Source organism: Lissotriton helveticus, chromosome 3_2 (assembly GCF_964261635.1).
Source record: "Lissotriton helveticus chromosome 3_2, aLisHel1.1, whole genome shotgun sequence".
Classification (NCBI taxonomy): domain Eukaryota; kingdom Metazoa; phylum Chordata; class Amphibia; order Caudata; family Salamandridae; genus Lissotriton; species Lissotriton helveticus.
Window position 1 is genome coordinate 344,494,167 of NC_136062.1, and position 21,698 is coordinate 344,515,864.

At 40.5% G+C, this 21,698-nt stretch overlaps 1 long non-coding RNA gene across 5 annotated transcripts in view; it reads left to right on the top strand.

The window, feature by feature from the left end:
• Positions 1 to 21,121, top strand: part of LOC144825996 (uncharacterized) — a 38,199-nt gene extending 17,078 nt beyond the window's left edge. The window contains exons 3-8 of one of the 5 annotated variants that reach the window (XR_013609666.1): positions 16,532 to 16,805; positions 16,900 to 16,967; positions 17,058 to 17,142; positions 17,392 to 17,511; positions 17,601 to 17,685; positions 18,208 to 21,121. This is a non-coding gene — a long non-coding RNA (uncharacterized LOC144825996). Of the gene's footprint in view, positions 1 to 11,778; positions 12,155 to 16,531; positions 17,512 to 17,600; positions 17,686 to 18,207 lie in introns of those variants that run through there. The other 4 variants (XR_013609665.1, XR_013609664.1, XR_013609663.1 and 1 more) reach the window with 4 other exon arrangements.
• Positions 21,122 to 21,698: the final 577 nt, after the last annotated feature.

Below are 21,698 nucleotides of genomic sequence, written 5' to 3' on the forward strand. Positions count from 1 at the left end.
GATCCTCAGAACACGTCTTTTAAGCAGCAAGTATAAAGGAAGAATGAGTGAACCCCCGTTAACTTCTACCTCCCAACCTTCTCACATTTAAAACATAATATTCCCAAAGCGACGCAAGGCATCCACGAGCTGTGAGAGGACTGTCACGCTCGGGTCTCCATGCTTCGATGCTCCTAACACACCTTACCTTCTTAAAAAAAGAGAGGAAGGAAAGGTTGTCAAAATTTGATGGTAAATTTAAGGGTACAAAGTATGAAAAAATCCATAGTTAACTACTTTGCTATAGATGTGGGTGCGATGGACATTTGACTGACACTAAAAACTGTCCTGCTATTGGAAAAAAAATAATTCTGAATGCAATAAGACAGGTTAAAGCCAGGGTATATAGGACTGTGTACGCCTAAAACGCTGTGACGCGTTTTTGTATCCAAACTGCTGCACCCTATCCACTCCCACCGCCCAGAGGTATCTGCCTGCTGCTGTGCACCCAGGCTTCCCTGCTCACCTTTTCGCGGACAGGACACCCTCCACATCATGCAGCCCCGCTCTGCAAGCCGGAAGTCTCACACTTGGTGCTGAGTCTTGATATTGCCATGGCAGAGGACATACTCGTGCACCCATCATCAACGCAGGTTGCTCACCCGCTCTTTCCATGTGGTGCCACTAACTAATGTGGGCACGCACGTGGTGGTACGCACCCCAGGTGCATGGCTAAGGCCTAAACTGCAGTCTAGCAGGGTACACAATAGATGAGGTATACGGACCACCGGGACGGGCCATCACAGCAGGCTCCACACCTGCTCAGCACTTACAATGCCCTTACCTCAGTGGACTGAAATTCACAGTTTCGTGGCTGTGTGTCTGTGCCGGCCCAAATGCATTCGCTGCGAGCAACTCTAAAATGGCGTTGAGCATGTGAGCCCTTTTTTGTCATTGGCAGGGTCACGTATCCTGTGACGCGTATGCTGGATGGGTGTGGTGTGGTTGTGTAGCAGCCGGGAGGGATGGCGTGCTGAGAACTAGACCTGTGACCAGCAGATCACTACAATGAAAATGTGGGCCATGTAGTGTTGTTGTCCTTCCCTGTAAGCGTAAGCCGAATGGGCTGGCGTAGCATATGCCAGTGCTGCGTGAGTTTGTGATGAATGACTGTGGTGCTATGACATGGTTCCGTCGTGAGGTATATGAGAAATTAACTGATGCAGGTGTCCATGTTGTAGTGCTGCCGTCACCCGGTCGCAAGCGCAAATGTGTCATTCTGTGAGTGAAGTCCCATAACATGGTCAACATAGAAGGTAAGGGGAATAACTGACACTACATTCATGCATAGTTCCATACATGAAAGATTGTGGACATGACATATTTCTGTGGATGTGAATGTTCATTGCACATTCAGTGGAGTTTTGTAGCTGCAGCAATATAGGGCCATGGAAAGTTCAGGTTGCAGTTTTTGGGACATGGAGGGAAACCAATTAGAGCGTACCTCATGTTCAGAGTGAGGCTGCACCAACATATGTACCTATGTCATCCGTCTGCTAGACTGCCGACCTTGGTGCTGGAAACCAAGGTTCGAGTCTCGGGGTCGCGTCCACATCCTGTGATTGTGGGCAAATCATTTAATCTATGCGTGCTTCAATGTGTAATGTGAATATGGTGTTCCACTACCTTCGGGTCGAGTTTGCTCTATATAAATATGCAACATAAAAATAAACCTCTGGCAATCCCCACGCACTTATGAATTGACTATATAATCTCCTTGCAGTACTCTAATGATCCAGTCTGTACGTACTTACTTATACAATGTGCGAGACAAAGCTACATAATCAAAGTTTTCCCCACTGCCAGAGGTAACATGGTTGCATATGCTGTATATAGCAGAATTTAATGTTGGAGGTCCCAAGGGCAGCATCTTGGATAGATAGATAGTTGAACTGGGTGCGGGCAAATGCGCTCGACCCCTTTTTATTACCATGGTCACATGTCCAGTGACATGTATGGTGGGTGCATGTGGGGAGAGTGTAAGCCAGTGCTCTGGGAATGGTTGGTGGTGGTAACAAGTACAGAAGCAATTATCGGATCATACACAGAGATTCAATGATAAAGGGACTCTGACTTGTGCTGCAGTAAGGTATCATGATTCAAGCAAGCCGGGCCGACGACGCCTGAAATGGCAGAAACCGGTCCCCGGAAGCTTGTTTCCTTCCCAGTATAAGAATTGGCTTGGAAGTTTGGTTTGCCCTGTTCCTATCATGCACTGGGACAGGAACAGACTAACTTGCATATAGCCAAGTTCTGAGCTGGGATGGTGCAGTGAGCTAACAAAACGGTGATGGATCAAGCCCTGATCTTTGGACTGGGTAGGAGTGGTCTGCTTAATCCAGGCACTCTGTTCATCACCACCCCCTTTTCTGAATCATTTTGTCTACCATAAGCGTGGAAGGGTATACTCAGATGTGAGTCCCTTGCTCATTGCACCATCAGGATTCAAGCAAGCCGAGCCGACGACGCCTGAAATGGCAGAAACCGGTCCCCGGAAGCTTGTTTCCTTCCCAGTATAAGAATTGGCTTGGTAGTTTGGTTTGCCCTGTTCCCATCATGCACTGGGACAGGAACAGACTAATTTGCATATAGCCACGTTCTGAGCTGGGATGGTGCAGTGAGCTAAAAAACGGTGATGGATCAGCCCTGATCTTTGGACTGGGTAAGAGTGGTCTGCTTAATTCAGGCACTCTGTTCATCACCACCCCCTTTTCTGAATCATTTTGTCCACCATAAGCGTGGAAGGGTATACTCAGATGTGAGTCCCTTGCTCACTGCACCATCAGGATTCAAGCAAGCCGGGCCGACGACGCCTGAAATGGCAGAAACCGGTCCCCGGAAGCTTGTTTCCTTCCCAGTATAGGAATTGGCTTGGTAGTTTGGTTTGCCCTGTTCCCATCATGCACTGGGACAGGAACAGACTAATTTGCATATAGCCAAGTTCTGAGCTGGGATGGTGCAGTGAGCTAACAAAACGGTGATGGATCAAGCCCTGATCTTTGGACTGGGTAGGAGTGGTCTGCTTAATTCAGGCACTCTGTTCATCACCACCCCCTTTTCTGAATCATTTTGTCTACCATAAGCGTGGAAGGGTATACTCAGATGTGAGTCCCTTGCTCATTGCACCATCAGGATTCAAGCAAGCCGGGCCGACGACGCCTGAAATGGTAGAAACCGGTCCCCGGAAGCTTGTTTCCTTCCCAGTATAAGAATTGGCTTGGTAGTTTGGTTTGCCCTGTTCCCATCATGCACTGGGACAGGAACAGACTAATTTGCATATAGCCAAGTTCTGAGCTGGGATGGTGCAGTGAGCTAAAAAACGGTGATGGATCAAGCCCTGATCTTTGGACTGGGTAAGAGTGGTCTGCTTAATTCAGGCACTCTGTTCATCACCACCCCCTTTTCTGAATCATTTTGTCCACCATAAGCGTGGAAGGGTATACTCAGATGTGAGTCCCTTGCTCATTGCACCATCAGGATTCAAGCAAGCCGGGCCGACGACGCCTGAAATGGCAGAAACCGGTCCCCGGAAGCTTGTTTCCTTCCCAGTATAAGAATTGGCTTGGTAGTTTGGTTTGCCCTGTTCCCATCATGCACTGGGACAGGAACAGACTAATTTGCATATAGCCAAGTTCTGAGCTGGGATGGTGCAGTGAGCTAAAAAACGGTGATGGATCAAGCCCTGATCTTTGGACTGGGTAAGAGTGGTCTGCTTAATTCAGGCACTCTGTTCATCACCACCCCCTTTTCTGAATCATTTTGTCCACCATAAGCGTGGAAGGGTATACTCAGATGTGAGTCCCTTGCTCATTGCACCATCAGGATTCAAGCAAGCCGGGCCGACGGCGCCTGAAATGGCAGAAACCGGTACCCGGAAGCTTGTTTCCTTCCCAGTATAAGAATTGGCTTGGTAGTTTGGTTTGCCCTGTTCCCATCATGCACTGGGACAGGAACAGACTAATTTGCATATAGCCAAGTTCTGAGCTGGGATGGTGCAGTGAGCTAAAAAACGGTGATGGATCAAGCCCTGATCTTTGGACTGGGTAAGAGTGGTCTGCTTAATTCAGGCACTCTGTTCATCACCACCCCCTTTTCTGAATCATTTTGTCCACCATAAGCGTGGAAGGGTATACTCAGATGTGAGTCCCTTGCTCATTGCACCATCAGGATTCAAGCAAGCCGGGCCGACGACGCCTGAAATGGCAGAAACCGGTCCCCGGAAGCTTGTTTCCTTCCCAGTATAAGAATTGTCTTGGTAGTTTGGTTTGCCCTGTTCCCATCATGCACTGGGACAGGAACAGACTAATTTGCATATAGCCAAGTTCTGAGCTGGGATGGTGCAGTGAGCTAAAAAAACGGTGATGGATCAAGCCCTGATCTTTGGACTGGGTAAGAGTGGTCTGCTTAATTCAGGGACTCTGTTCATCACCACCCCCTTTTCTGAATCATTTTGTCCACCATAAGCGTGGAAGGGTATACTCAGATGTGAGTCCCTTGCTCATTGCACCATCATGATTCAAGCAAGCCGGGCCGACGACGCCTGAAATGGCAGAAACCGGTCCCCGGACGCTTGTTTCCTTCCCAGTATAAGAATTGGCTTGGTAGTTTGGTTTGCCCTGTTCCCATCATGCACTGGGACAGGAACAGACTAATTTGCATATAGCCAAGTTCTGAGCTGGGATGGTGCAGTGAGCTAAAAAACGGTGATGGATCAAGCCCTGATCTTTGGACTGGGTAAGAGTGGTCTGCTTAATTCAGGCAATCTGTTCATCACCACCCCCTTTTCTGAATCATTTTGTCCACCATAAGCGTGGAAGGGTATACTCAGATGTGAGTCCCTTGCTCATTGCACCATCAGGATTCAAGCCAAGCCGGGCCGACGACGCCTGAAATGGCAGAAACCGGTCCCCGGAAGCTTGTTTCCTTCCCAGTATAAGAATTGGCTTGGTAGTTTGGTTTGCCCTGTTCCCATCATGCACTGGGACAGGAACAGACTAATTTGCATATTGCCAAGATCTGTGCTGGGATGGTGCAGTGAGCTAAAAAACGGTGATGGATCAAGCCCTGATCTTTGGACTGGGTAAGAGTGGTCTGCTTAATTCAGGCACTCTGTTCATCACCACCCCCTTTTCTGAATCATTCCTTCCACCATAAGCGTGGAAGGGTATACTCAGATGTGAGTCGCTTGCTCATTGCACCATCAGGATTCAAGCAAGCCGGGCCGACGACGCCTGAAATGGCAGAAACCGGTCCCCGGAAGCTTGTTTCCTTCCCAGTATAAGAATTGGCTTGGTAGTTTGGTTTGCCCTGTTCCCATCATGCACTGGGACAGGAACAGACTAATTTGCATATAGCCAAGTTCTGAGCTGGGATGGTGCAGTGACCAAAAAACGGTGATGGATCAAGCCCTGATCTTTGGACTGGGTAAGAGTGGTCTGCTTAATTCAGGCACTCTGTTCATCACCACCCCCTTTTCTGAATCATTTTGTCCACCATAAGCGTGGAAGGGTATACTCAGATGTGAGTCCATTGCTCATTGCACCATCAGGATTCAAGCAAGCCGGGCCGACGACGCCTGAAATGGCAGAAACCGGTCCCCTGAAGCTTGTTTCCTTCCCAGTATAAGAATTGGCTTGGTAGTTTGGTTTGCCCTGTTCCCATCATGCACTGGGACAGGAACAGACTAATTTGCATATAGCCAAGTTCTGAGCTGGGATGGTGCAGTGAGCTAAAAAACGGTGATGGATCAAGCCCTGATCTTTGGACTGGGTAAGAGTGGTCTGCTTAATTCAGGCACTCTGTTCATCACCACCCCCTTTTCTGAATAATTTTGTCCACCATAAGCGTGGAAGGGTATACTCAGATGTGAGTCCCTTGCTCATTGTACCATCAGGATTCAAGCAAGCCGGGCCGATGACGCCTGAAATGGCAGAAACCGGTTCCCGGAAGCTTGTTTCCTTCCCAGTATAAGAATTGGCTTGGTAGTTTGGTTTGCCCTGTTCCCATCATGCACTGGGACAGGAACAGACTAATTTGCATATAGCCAAGTTCTGAGCTGGGATGGTGCAGTGAGCTAAAAAACGGTGATGGATCAACCCCTGATCTTTGGACTGGGTAAGAGTGGTCTGCTTAATTCAGGCACTCTGTTCATCACCACCCCCTTTTCTGAATCATTTTGTCCACCATAAGCGTGGAAGGGTATACTCAGATGTGAGTCCCTTGCTCATTGCACCATCAGGATTTAAGCAAGCCGGGCCGACGATGCCTGAAATGGCAGAAACCGGTCCCCGGAAGCTTGTTTCCTTCCCAGTATAAGAATTGGCTTGGTAGTTTGGTTTGACCTGTTCCCATCATGCACTGGGACAGGAACAGACTAATTTGCATATAGCCAAGTTCTGAGCTGGGATGGTGCAGTGAGCTAAAAAACGGTGATGGATCAAGCCCTGATCTTTGGACTGGGTAAGAGTGGTCTGCTTAATTCAGGCACTCTGTTCATCACCACCCCCTTTTCTGAAGCAGTAAGGTAAGGGCACTAAATATGAAATAATACACAAAAGATTCTATTGTAAAGAGTCCACGACTTCTGTGCACTGAGGTAGGGCGGCAGATCTAAAATCATACACAAAACATTCTATCATAAAGGGTCCATGAGTTGTGGTGCACTGAGGGAAGGGCATCAGAAGCAATCAGAGTGTGCGGAGCCAGCAATGATACGTGGTGTGGGCTGGCCGCACTGGGAGCAATGTCTGTTGCCTACTGTACTGTGTCATCTGCAATCGCGACTTGAACAAGAGATGAAACATCTATGGAATACATTGTCGAAACATGTAGGTGTCACGGATTTCATAGTTCAAATTGTGAGCTATGCTGTCTGCAGTTAAGACTGCCATTCAGTGTTTGTTTAGACTTGCAAGATTTCACACTCGAGAATTTACACACTTTCTCCTTTTCCACATTCTATCAAGAAACAATAGGAAGGCTGGGATTGTTCTTTATTGTTGAAGAGAGCAGGGCAACAAAAGGATGTCCAACCCATGGTACTCAGCTACATGTAAGGAAAAGAGGCAGGCCCTATCCCTAGCTCTAAGGAAGAAAGATCCCTCAATAATAAGAGCAGCAAGAAAGGAGTACTCTAGGGCGCAAGGGGCAGCAAAGCGCAATTGGGAAGAGTCACATTGGCATGAACTGAAGCTTGCCTCACAACAGAAAGATTCTTTCCTGTTCTGGGAACTAATTAATAAAGGGACTCGAAAAGTATCTGAGCCAATACCTAATTACATCACAGGGCAACAATGACACAATCACTTTTCCAACTTATATTGTGGTGATATAGGTCCCTTGCCCTCTCAGACCGAGACCCTACCTTCTACCCTTGGGGCTCCCATAACATCTGATTTCTTTGATATACATGAGGTAGACGTGGCTATAGAGAGCATAGCTATTAATTGGAAAAAAGGGGACCCCTACAATTTATCTAGTTTGCTATTCGTAGGGAATGCATAAACAGTTTTAGGGAAAGGAATTATCTAGCAAACTCAAGGTGTATACTGCCCTAGGACATATATCCATTAACGAGCACTGTACAACTTTAGGCAGGAAATTTCAGAGACAATGTTGTATACAAAAAACATTTTCTTATTTTATTTCATATTTTTTGTTTTTGTACTTGTTATATTATTGATTCTTTTGGTCTCAGTTTTTCTCTCTTATAAAAATTGCATCAAGTTCATGTAGGTTAACAATCAATTACATATAGTGAACATATATTAAATTAAAAGTGCAGTTCAACAATTAAACATGACATAATATACAAAAGTTCTATACAATATGACCAGTCGATGGAACATTGGATGAAGGCAATGCGGTGGAATGGAACTAGGCGCGTTTTGGCCGATTGGCCTTCGTCAGGTGACCGTCATTCATATGTTACGAACATAATAACGTGTAACACATACCTAAACAACAAAAAACATAATAATATATATATAAGTTACATATAAATAGCATATCAATTAATGCTGTCTTCTACTTTATGTACAGTGACTATAGGGTCAGGGATTACGATTGTATACAATGTTTATATATCAAGCTATCTATTTACCCTATGTTATACTACGTTGCCTGCTATTTAAAACATTATCATTTCATATCTGGTTATTGTGGATTTATTCGTTTATTCATTCCATTATCAAAACATAGTTTCTAGTGGATATCTCATTATGTATCTCCATTCGGTCATTCATCCTCATAGAATTCATTTTTTTTATAATATAAATTTTTTTTTAAAAACATTATTTTTGGTATCCGGTATATTGTATCTAACATTTTAAGTGCTTCATCTCTACATATTCCCAAAAAGAATAGAAGATCACTAGAAAAGACAAAGAAACCAAGAACAGACCAGGAATAGCTATAGACGGTGTATAGATGGTGTTAGAATTTACCAAGTTACGTGGAAAACAGATATAGTACTTACAAAAGGTAAGACTGAAGTGACATATAAAATATTCGTTTCTTATGGATGTCAATTCTCCTTTAGCGATGACGACTCTATTTACAAACTGTAAGATAAACATATAGTTCTGTTTAGGCACCAGGAGGGTTACTGTATTAAACCGTGGGCGCTAACCGATCTATCATATAGATATACCTGATAGCTTTTCTTTAGGTTCTCCTTGTCGCAGGCGTTATCTCAGAACACTCCAAATTTTAATTGCAATTTTATCTAGATTCGTGGAGGGTACTTCTGAATGTTTGTATCTATGTTGACCTGGGATATGAAGACAAAGTAGATAACGATTGTCTAATAGATTCATACTACACTTATTTATTTAAAATAGAACATATATTCTAATACTATCTAGTAATGTTCTAATAATCAGTTACAAAACAAGTTGTCTCTGTAATGGTAGATAGCGTGTAGCGTTAGATGGAATTTAAGCTGTACTACTTATCGTTTGAACATAGATTGTCCAGTTTTATACCCAACAACAATCACCAAACTTTATTTTTGTCGTACCTTTGATAGGTTTTTCTCACACCTGCACTTCTTTTATTATTCTTATATGGGGTCACGATGTAGGCAGGTCAGTTTCTTCTTAACACTAACAGAAACAGCAGACAGTATTTTATGGGCTGATTATTAATTATGGTTAATGATCGTCGTATATTGCATTTGCTTCAATAATTATTACCTTTTGTTAATCTTTTATGGCTCTAGTCGGGTAATTCTTTAATCCGACTTGCGTGAAGGGCAGGTAATCTAAAATATAGGATGGGTACATTAAAGTGTTAGTATTGTCCCTACCCGCAACCTTTCCCTAAATAGAACTGTATGGTTTGGCCCACAATCTTACCTTCATTTTGATGTAGCTCTGTTTTAGTGTGGGATCTGTTTTAACGTCATCTCCAGTGATGCCGGTCAAGCAGTTTCGTTTGAGGGCTCAATATTTATACGGCACACATGCATTATTAGATTCTCGCTGACGATTTGCAGCTGATCTACGTCTCCACGACGCATTATTCTGACGTCTATTCCTAAAGACGGAAGTGTATACATCCATACTTGTGTGTGCTTCATAGATATGGATGACGGACTAATCAGTAGTCCTTGTTTGCATCCGTTGTACTCTAAAAGAAATGGAAAGTAGACTTCCATAGTTTAATTTATTTATTTGAGTTGTTTAACAGTAGGGGCTATTTTAGCAATAGTCTGGATTATATTACGATGACTTCTAATATTCTCACTTGTAATAGGTAGATTCGCAATTTATGTACCTATATCACCAATTATTATTCCGTACTATTGATATATCTCCATATATCTCGTGACCCCATATTTTATGTATTTATCTATTTCACCCAACAAAAGATGTTTATAAACAATTTAGTTATCGTTTAAAGTTATTTATGACGAGAAAAAGGTCAACGAACCCTCATTATCTTTCATATTGATTTCAAATGTATTTTAATTGTGCCATAAATAATGGACATGTCTATATTTTAGATCCATAAATAAGCAATATTAAATAATTGCTTGTTGCCAAGGAATTTCAGAGTTTAAACCTGATCTTGCGGTGTCCAAGGAAAAAATCCATTATTAATGCCTGGTTTAGTCACAATTTTTTCTAACACTACCCACTGTATTTCTTCTGGTTTGTGATCATTTTCAGAATAATACGTCGTGGAGACGTAGATCAGCTGCAAATCGTCAGCGAGAATCTAATAATGCATGTGTGCCGTATAAATATTGAGCCCTCAAACGAAACTGCTTGACCGGCATCACTGGAGATGACGTTAAAACAGATCCCACACTAAAACAGAGCTACATCAAAATGAAGGTAAGATTGTGGGCCAAACCATACAGTTCTATTTAGGGAAAGGTTGCGGGTAGGGACAATACTAACACTTTAATGTACCCATCCTATATTTTAGATTACCTGCCCTTCACGCAAGTCGGATTAAAGAATTACCCGACTAGAGCCATAAAAGATTAACAAAAGGTAATAATTATTGAAGCAAATGCAATATACGACGATCATTAACCATAATTAATAATCAGCCCATAAAATACTGTCTGCTGTTTCTGTTAGTGTTAAGAAGAAACTGACCTGCCTACATCGTGACCCCATATAAGAATAATAAAAGAAGTGCAGGTGTGAGAAAAACCTATCAAAGGTACGACAAAAATAAAGTTTGGTGATTGTTGTTGGGTATAAAACTGGACAATCTATGTTCAAACGATAAGTAGTACAGCTTAAATTCCATCTAACGCTACACGCTATCTACCATTACAGAGACAACTTGTTTTGTAACTGATTATTAGAACATTACTAGATAGTATTAGAATATATGTTCTATTTTAAATAAATAAGTGTCGTATGAATCTATTAGACAATCGTTATCTACTTGTCTTCATATCCCAGGCCAACATAGATACAAACATTCAGAAGTACCCTCCACGAATCTAGATAAAATTGCAATTAAAATTTGGAGTGTTCTAAGATAACGCCTGCGACAAGGAGAACCTAAAGAAAAGCTATCAGGTATATCTATATGATAGATCGGTTAGCGCCCACGGTTTAATACAGTAACCCTCCTGGTGCCTAAACAGAACTATATGTTTATCTTACAGTTTGTAAATAGAGTCGTCGTCGCTAAAGGAGAATTGACATCCATAAGAAACGAATATTTTATATGTCACTTCAGTCTTACCTTTTGTAAGTACTATATCTGTTTTCCACGTAACTTGGTAAATTCTAACACCATCTATACACCGTCTATAGCTATTCCTGGTCTGTTCTTGGTTTCTTTGTCTTTTCTAGTGATCTTCTATTCTTTTTGGGAATATGTAGAGATGAAGCACTTAAAAAGTTAGATACAATATACCGGATACCAAAAATAATGTTTAAAATTTTTTTTTTATATTATAAAAAAATGAATTCTATGAGGATGAATGACCGAATGGAGATACATAATGAGATATCCACTAGAAACTATGTTTTGATAATGGAATGAATAAACGAATAAATCCACAATAACCAGATATGAAATGATAATGTTTTAAATAACAGGCAACGTAGTATAACATAGGGTAAATAGATAGCTTGATATATAAACATTGTATACAATCGTAATCCCTGACCCTATAGTCACTGTACATAAAGTAGAAGACAGCATTAATTGATATGCTATTTATATGTAACTTATATATATATTATTATGTTTTTTGTTGTTTAGGTATGTGTTACACGTTATTATGTTCGTAACATATGAATGACGGTCACCTGACGAAGGCCATCTGGCCGAAACGCGCGTAGTTCCATTCCACCGCATTGCCTTCATCCAATGTTCCATCGACTGGTCATATTGTATAGCACTTTTGTATATTATGTCATGTTTAATTGTTGAACTGCACTTTTAATTTAATATATGTTCACTATATGTAATTGATTGTTAACCTACATGAACTTGATGCAATTTTTATAAGAGAGAAAAACTGAGACCAAAAGAATCAATAATATAACAAGTACAAAAACAAAAATATGAAATAAAATAAGAAAATGTTTTTTGTATACAACATTGTCTCTGAAATTTCCTGCCTAAAGTTGTACAGTGCTCGTTAATGGATATATGTCCTAGGGCAGTATATACCTTGAGTTTGCTAGATAATTCCTTTCCCTAAAACTGTTTATGCATTCCCTACGAATAGCAAACTAGATAAATTGTAGGGGTCCCCTTTTTTCCAATTAATAGATTCTCGTGGCCGGTCCATGAGGGGTTATTTACGAATTTTGCTTTATCATTATAATTGTTTAGTTAGCCAGTCAAGCTAGTAATGTTAAGGTTGTGTTACTATACTAGTTGCCTTTAATGTCATCCAATCTAGTCTATCTATAAGCGTTGGCCACAGCCTCTACACCCTGATATATATTCTTTATTAACTTTTTTACTTTATATTATACCACCTTTCTTTTCTTTTCTTTTCTTTTTTATCTTTTTATCTTCTTCACTTTGTATCTCTTTTGTCCTTCTTACATTACTATATATTGAAAGTAATTTCAAGCGATATATTTACCACTTGCCTTACAAAATCCAATCATACCATTTAGACCTCATTATGGCCACACTGAAATCATATGGGTTTAGCGACGAAGAATTTGCCTCTATGGTGGGATCATCTGTGAGTTTTGAAAATAGAAATACATCTAATGATGAGCAATGTGGAGAGTTACTAAAACTATTGGCCTTAAAAAAGAAAAGTAAAAGAATTGAACTCCATGGGAGATTCATATTAGACTATCTTAAAGCTGGAGTTATCCCCCAGGGACTCCAAATCAAAAAAATCCCTGGCCTATTTGTTCATCTCAAGCACTTCTTAGAACGTTGGTCCCTCATTTCCAACAGGTGTTCTAGGGATCATATGATGCTTATAGTTGAAACAGTGAAAGAAGTTCTTGATGAACTAGCCAAAGAAATTACAGCACTCGAGGATAAGATTAAAAATTCCACAGTAATAATAGACATCAAAAAAAAGTTAGAGGACATTGAGATGGATCTCAACTCATATGGGGACTATTTGTTCAAACGTAAAATGGATAAACTACAAAAAGACCTACAGTATTTTAGTAAGGAAAAGGCATATCCATATTTGGCCGACAATTTCTATGGCCAACCTGACGAAACAGATCAGGAATATGATGCACATCAACAATCTAGATCAAAAATTTTTTCAACCTTCTCCAATTCCTCAGATTCAGGGAGTAACTCCAGTATGTCGCCATATCAACCTAGAGGAAACCGGTTCAGATCTAACCAAGGTTATAGACCTTTTTTAGGGAGGCGCCAACAGAGAGGCAATTGGAGACCAAACTATCGAGCCCAATATCGGCCTCAACAGCAATACCAACAGAATCAACAATATCAGCCTCAAGGACAATATCCACAAAATCAATCATACCAGCCACAAGGTCAATATCGACCCCACTTCCAGGACCATCCGCAGAATACGGAACGGTATCTGGAAACAAAAAATGCGAGGTATTGGAGACAGTAAAAACAATACCTATTTTTAATTTGAGCAGCCATAATACCAATCCTGCTACTATTGCTGTGCTATCAAAGGGACTCTCTTTCGTTCCCCATTCAGGGTTGAATAAGTTTGAGTTGTTCAATGATATGATGACTTTCTTTCGAAAAATACGACTAAAGAGTTTCTTTTTAAATAGGGAATATGACATTCAAGAACAAAATTAATCTGGTCTGGCTCCGAAATTGGTTTTTACTCCGACTTTAGATCAGATAGATCCTGAAATAGGAATTTTTGAAAAGATTGTAATGTCCAAATTACAAAATATCACCAAATATATACCACATACCCCCTATAACATGTCCATCGATGAATATAAAGCACTGCTGGAACTCAAGGAATCTGCTCACATAACTGTAAAAAGTTGTGATAAGGGCGGTGGAATCGCTATTCTAGATACCAACAACTATATTGAAAAAATGGAACTTATGCTTAGCGACACCAAGTTCTACACTAATATCCAGAGAGACCCTACTACTAAAATTAAAAACAAGATCACCAAATTGATAACAAAAGCTTTAAGTAATGGTGATATTTGTCAAAAAGAATATGAGTTCATGAACATAGACAATCCAAAAATGGCCAGTATATACGGTATCCCGAAAGTACACAAAAACGAACAGGATCCGCCTTTTCACCCTATTGTCACTACCATCGGAAGTGTGACTGAACCAATATCGAAATATCTTGACGCAATTTTGCGTCCACATATTGGAAAAATATTAGGATACATTCAGGACACCAGACATGTGATTACTCAATTTGAAGGCACAAAATTTAATGCCCATAGACAATGGATGGTGACATTGGACGTAGAGAGTTTGTACTCTAACATTCCCTGTAAAGGTGCCATAAAAGCCACAAAATGGTTTATAGAGTCGTTCAATATTGATTGTAATATGCCTTTTATCTTAGACTGCCTTAACATCATTCTGGAAAATAACATCTTCGAATTTGCAGGGAAGCTCTATAAACAAACTAAAGGAGTCAGTATGGGCGCGTCATGCGCACCAACAATTGCTAATATCTACGTGGCACATTTTGAGGAAAAATACATTTTTAACGAGGTGGCACCATTTTTTGAATCGATATTTTACTGGTCAAGGTATATCGATGATATCATTTTCATCTGGGATGATAATGAAGATGTGTTACAAGAATTCATATCATGGATTAATATCTGTGATCCGAATTTAAAATTCTCTGAAAAAGTAAGTAATTCAGAGATAGAATTTTTGGATCTAAAGATCAAACATCATGAAGGACAACTGATAATGGACCTCTTCGTTAAACCCACCGCCCGAAATACACTCCTTCATTACAGCAGCTTTCATCCTACATCACAAAAAGATAGCATTCCCTTCAGTCAATTTCTGAGACTGAGGAGGAATTGTACCAGACTAATTGACTATGATGAGAAAGCTGTTGTAATGAAGGAGAAATTCTCGGAACGTGGCTACCCACATAGATTAATACGCGAATCATATAAAAGAGCAAGATATTATGATCGCCAGCACCTCCTTACAGGTACCAATGACAAGCGTGATGCTAGTTTGGTGTTTGTTACAAGACATTCCCAGCTCAATAATCAGATTCATCAAATCCTATATTCCAACTGGCATATTCTTAATATCAATAAAACCAGTAACGAAGCAATCCAAAAACCACTCTTTGCATATAAAAAAAACAAAAACATAAAAGACATAGTCGTCAGATCAAGGATGACAACAACGATAGACAAAAGTCAAAGAAACATAATTACCGGGGCTCCGGTAATAGGAAATTACAAATGTGGAACTTGTAAAATCTGTCCACAAGCAATAGAGACAAAAAAACTAACTTTCAATAAGTTCCCTATCCCTTTGCAACGCATGACCAACTGCAAATCTACAAACATTATCTACCTACTTATTTGTCCCTGTGACAAGGGATATGTTGGGGAATCTTCACGGTCAGTGTACACTAGAGTCACGGAGCATAAGTCAGCAATTCGAACAAAAAAATTGAATGCTCCCCTAGTAGCGCACTTTGTTGAAAATGATCACAAACCAGAAGAAATACAGTTGGTAGTGTTAGAAAAAATTGTGACTAAACCAGGCATTAATACAGACAAAATTCGCCGAAAACGCGAAGTTTTTTGGATTTTTTCCTTGGACACCGCAAGATCAGGTTTAAACTCTGATATTCCTTGGCAACAAGCAAATATTTAATATTGCTTATGTATGGATCTAAAATGGTATACACCCGTTACAACGGATCTTTTACTCCGCAGACCCATTACAACGCGACCATTACTCCGCATACCATTACAACGCATTGCGCTGGGGGGCGCTCTAGGATAGGGGATAAGTATAATTTACTATCCAACACCTTCCCTAGGGTCCACGGGGACTGGAGTTAGAATAGTAAATTATACTTACCACTATCCAGCGCCCCAAGGCGCTATGCGTTGTAACGGTATGCGGAGTAAAAGTCGCGTTGTAATGGTCTGCGGAGTAAAAGTATGCGTTATAACGTCATACATCCATCTAAAATATAGACATGTCCATTATTTATGGCACAATTAAAATACATTTGAAATCAATATGAAAGATAATGAGGGTTCGTTGACCTTTTTCTCGTCATAAATAACTTTAAACGATAACTAAATTGTTTATAAACATCTTTTGTTGGGTGAAATAGATAAATACATAAAATATGGGGTCACGAGATATATGGAGATATATCAATAGTACGGAATAATAATTGGTGATATAGGTACATAAATTGCTAATCTACCTATTACAAGTGAGAATATTAGAAGTAATCGTAATATAATTCAGACTGTTGCTAAAATAGCCCCTACTGTTAAACAACTCAAATAAATAAATTAAACTATGGAAGTCTACTTTCCATTTCTTTTAGAGTACAACGGATGCAAACAAGGACTACTGATTAGTCCGTCATCCATATCTATGAAGCACACACAAGTATGGATGTATACACTTCCGTCTTTAGGAATAGACGTCAGAATAATGCGTCGTGGAGACGTAGATCAGCTGCAAATCGTCAGCGAGAATCTAATAATGCATGTGTGCCGTATAAATATTGAGCCCTCAAACGAAACTGCTTGACCGGCATCACTGGAGATGACGTTAAAACAGATCCCACACTAAAACAGAGCTACATCAAAATGAAGGTAAGATTGTGGGCCAAACCATACAGTTCTATTTAGGGAAAGGTTGCGGGTAGGGACAATACTAACACTTTAATGTACCCATCCTATATTTTAGATTACCTGCCCTTCACGCAAGTCGGATTAAAGAATTACCCGACTAGAGCCATAAAAGATTAACAAAAGGTAATAATTATTGAAGCAAATGCAATATACGACGATCATTAACCATAATTAATAATCAGCCCATAAAATACTGTCTGCTGTTTCTGTTAGTGTTAAGAAGAAACTGACCTGCCTACATCGTGACCCCATATAAGAATAATAAAAGAAGTGCAGGTGTGAGAAAAACCTATCAAAGGTACGACAAAAATAAAGTTTGGTGATTGTTGTTGGGTATAAAACTGGACAATCTATGTTCAAACGATAAGTAGTACAGCTTAAATTCCATCTAACGCTACACGCTATCTACCATTACAGAGACAACTTGTTTTGTAACTGATTATTAGAACATTACTAGATAGTATTAGAATATATGTTCTATTTTAAATAAATAAGTGTAGTATGAATCTATTTGACAATCGTTATCTACTTTGTCTTCATATCCCAGGCCAACATAGATACAAACATTCAGAAGTACCCTCCACGAATCTAGATAAAATTGCAATTAAAATTTGGAGTGTTCTGAGATAACGCCTGCGACAAGGAGAACCTAAAGAAAAGCTATCAGGTATATCTATATGATAGATCGGTTAGCGCCCACGGTTTAATACAGTAACCCTCCTGGTGCCTAAACAGAACTATATGTTTATCTTACAGTTTGTAAATAGAGTCGTCGTCGCTAAAGGAGAATTGACATCCATAAGAAACGAATATTTTATATGTCACTTCAGTCTTACCTTTTGTAAGTACTATATCTGTTTTCCACGTAACTTGGTAAATTCTAACACCATCTATACACCGTCTATAGCTATTCCTGGTCTGTTCTTGGTTTCTTTGTCTTTTCTAGTGATCTTCTATTCTTTTTGGGAATATGTAGAGATGAATCACTTAAAAAGTTAGATACAATATACCGGATACCAAAAATAATGTTTTAAAAAAAATGTTTTATATTATAAAAAAAATGAATTCTATGAGGATGAATGACCGAATGGAGATACATAATGAGATATCCACTAGAAACTATGTTTTGATAATGGAATGAATAAACGAATAAATCCACAATAACCAGATATGAAATGATAATGTTTTAAATAACAGGCAACGTAGTATAACATAGGGTAAACAGATAGCTTGATATATAAACATTGTATACAATCGTAATCCCTGACCCTATAGTCACTGTACATAAAGTAGAAGACAGCATTAATTGATATGCTATTTATATGTAACTTATATATATATTATTATGTTTTTTGTTGTTTAGGTATGTGTTACACGTTATTATGTTCGTAACATATGAATGACGGTCACCTGACGAAGGCCATCTGGCCGAAACGCGCGTAGTTCCATTCCACCGCATTGCCTTCATCCAATGTTCCATCGACTGGTCATATTCTATAGCACTTTTGTATATTATGTCATGTTTAATTGTTGAACTGCACTTTTAATTTAATATATGTTCACTATATGTAATTGATTGTTAACCTACATGAACTTGATGCAATTTTTATAAGAGAGAAAAACTGAGACCAAAAGAATCAATAATATAACAAGTACAAAAACAAAAATATGAAATAAAATAAGAAATTGTTTTTTGTATACAACATTGTCTCTGAAATTTCCTGCCTAAAGTTGTACAGTGCTCGTTAATGGATATATGTCCTAGGGCAGTATATACCTTGAGTTTGCTAGATAATTCCTTTCCCTAAAACTATAGAGAGCATAGCTTCCAGAAAGGCTGCAGGACCCGACAGCCTTCCTGGAGATCTCCTTTTGCATGATCCAAAGCCATGGGCCCATTTTATTTTGCTCTTGATGAATTTTATTGTTAGGGGCCATGATGTTCCTGATTCATGGAAGGGTGCGGAGGTAGTAACAATCTACAAAAAGGGGAAAAGGGAGGACCCTGCAAACTACAGGCTGATCAGTTCAATCGACGTGATACAGAAGGTGGTTGGCAGGGTGCTCCTTATGAGGATAAGGTCCTGGATGGAGGATGGAAACATCCTCTCTAACTATCAAGCAGGCTACAGACAGAAGGTGGGAACGATGGACCATGTCTTTAGATTCTATATGACCCACTGGAATTCAGTGGTCATTGGGAAAGGCAGTCTATATCTGGCCTTCATAGATCTGAAGACCGCCTTTGACCTCGTCCCACGAGCCAATCTTTGGCAGGTCCTGTTTGAACTGGGCATTCCTCCTTTGATCCTTGATTTTATTAAACGCCTCCATGTGGATAATTATGCCAGAATCAGGTGGGGCTCACAGAGGCAGCTAACGGAGAGAGTCGCGGTGAATAGGGGGGTACGCCAGGGCTGCGTGCTGGCTCCGACCTTGTTTTCTCTCTTTGTGAATGGGGTGGGAGATCATCCAAGGGAGGATCCAGCCGATGCCCCTACCCTGGCCGGTGAGAAAACTCCTACCCTCCTATTCGCCGATGACACCCTCCTGATTTCCATAAGCCAGGGTGGTCTGCAAAAAGTTCTAGACAGGTTTAGCCTGTTTTGCGTATCTCGGGGTTGTCAATCAACACCAGCAAAACAAAACTTATGACACTATCCCCGCCGAAACGCTTTAGAAATGGTATCACCCTTAATGACAACCCACTAGACATAGTTGAGTCCTTTGATTATTTGGGAATCCGGGTCATCAATTCCATGAAGTGGAACTCCTATATGACCTAGATGTTTCTTAGCCATAAACGGGTGTCAGGGGCCCTTTTAAGAGAACAACAACTCTCTGTAAGTAGGCCAGTAGCCCCAGCTCGTCGTCTATGATGGCAAAGCGCTTCCTTCAGCCCTATACGGGTCTGAACTGGTATACAGCCATTACAACGAAACTTTTACAACGACATACCATTACAACGCAACTTTTACAACGCAAACTATTACAACGCATTGCTCTGGGGGGCGCTCTAGGATAGGGAATAGGTTAATTTACTATCCAATAACCTTCCCTACTATCCACGGGGACTGGAGTTGGAATAGTAAATTAAACTATTCACTATCCAGCGCCTAAAAGCATTATGCGTTGTAAAAGTATGCGTTGTAAAAACTGCGTTGTAAAAGCATGCGTTGTAAAAGCATGCGTTGTAACGTCATACATCCGTCTGAACTATGGGGCTTTGAGAACACCATCGATCTTGTATGATCCGAAAATAAGTTCCTTAGAGTTTTGGTTTCTCTCCCTACATCTACACCGTTAAAGCCCCTATTTCATGATATGGGAAGACGCTCTATTTAGGATATTGCACGCCTCCTCCCTCTACTATTCTGGACACGTATAAGAAGGACCCCTGAGCTGGCTAATTATGCTGCTGCCCTTAGCAAACTAATTGCAGCAGATACAGGCAACAAGATTAAATGGATTTTTAACCATAGGCAGCTTGTATCAGACATAGGGTTTGAGGAGGCATGGGCAAACCAGATTCCGCAATCAAAACAAGACCTAAAAAGTGCATACTGGAAGTGGGTACAGGAAGATGAGATACGTAATGCCAACTTGAGGAATCTCACTGAGCGGTACTTGGAACATAAACCCATCCGGAAACTTGAACCCTTTCATGATTTTATCCAACTTCCAAGGAACAGGGCGCTCTATATGAAGTTGAGAATTGGGACCCTTCCGCTAAATGAAATGACAGCAGCTTGGAATCAGCGCATTCCATCATCTTCCACTTGCCCTGGATGCGCAGCTCCCAATGAGTCTATTGCCCACTTCCTTTTTGCGTATCCAGCGTACAGGGCCGCTAGAACCAAATGGCTTAAACCCGTTTGTAAAAAGCTTGGCTCTAAGAACTATCAGGTGGCTCTACATATTTTTAAATATGACACCTCTTCCCTCACCCTGGTTTGTGGTGTAGCAAAATATCTGGGCTGTGCATGTCTATTTAGATCAAAGCTGCTAGTGAAAAGTAACAGCCTGGTAGTCTCTAGGTCCGTCTTATGATACATTTTTTTATAGTCATTCGATTTTAACGATTTTATAGTATATATCTTTTAATGCATTGCAAAAAGCTAGTTGGTTTTATTTAACATGATGTATTGTATAATGATTTTTTGTAAAAAAAAAAAAAAAATGAATGTTACTATGATTTTAGGATGTACATGTTTTTATGATAATTGTTATCGAATAAAGTAAATACAACAACTGTCAGTCTCTCTGGAATCAGAGCGGATTTTTCTGGGAGAAATGGAGAAATGCTGAAGTTATGGCCTTTTCTCGACCATGAACAGGCTGTTCTCATTGAGCCTCTGCCGCCCATGACAACCACCAACACGAAACTCTGATGAAACCTGACTCTTCGTGCTACAGTGACCACCAGTGATGGTCAGCAACGTGATATCTGCACTTCACGCTACAGCAACAACATTCCACGGTGACTGCCAATGCTAAGCTCCAGCAATGTCTATCCATGACGTACGACCAGACCTTCGAGCTGCACCGACAACCATCTGTGACGCACTCCTTCCCTCGTCTGTGCAACCTCCTCCACTGGGAACTGTACTTTTCTTGCCAGAGTTTGAGTAGGTAACTTTTTCATGAGGATTAACCTGGTCTCTCTATCTGGCCCATGCTCCATCATGTTTGACTGAACTTGTTACTTTCCCTGGTCTGCACAACCAGATGATGACCATGGGTGGTGATTGATGCTCTTAGGTGCTGTATCTACCTATAACATTGAAATTGCACATCTCTGGTTCTATTGATTGGATTTTTATTGTTTTGGTATATTTTTATTTATTTAAATTT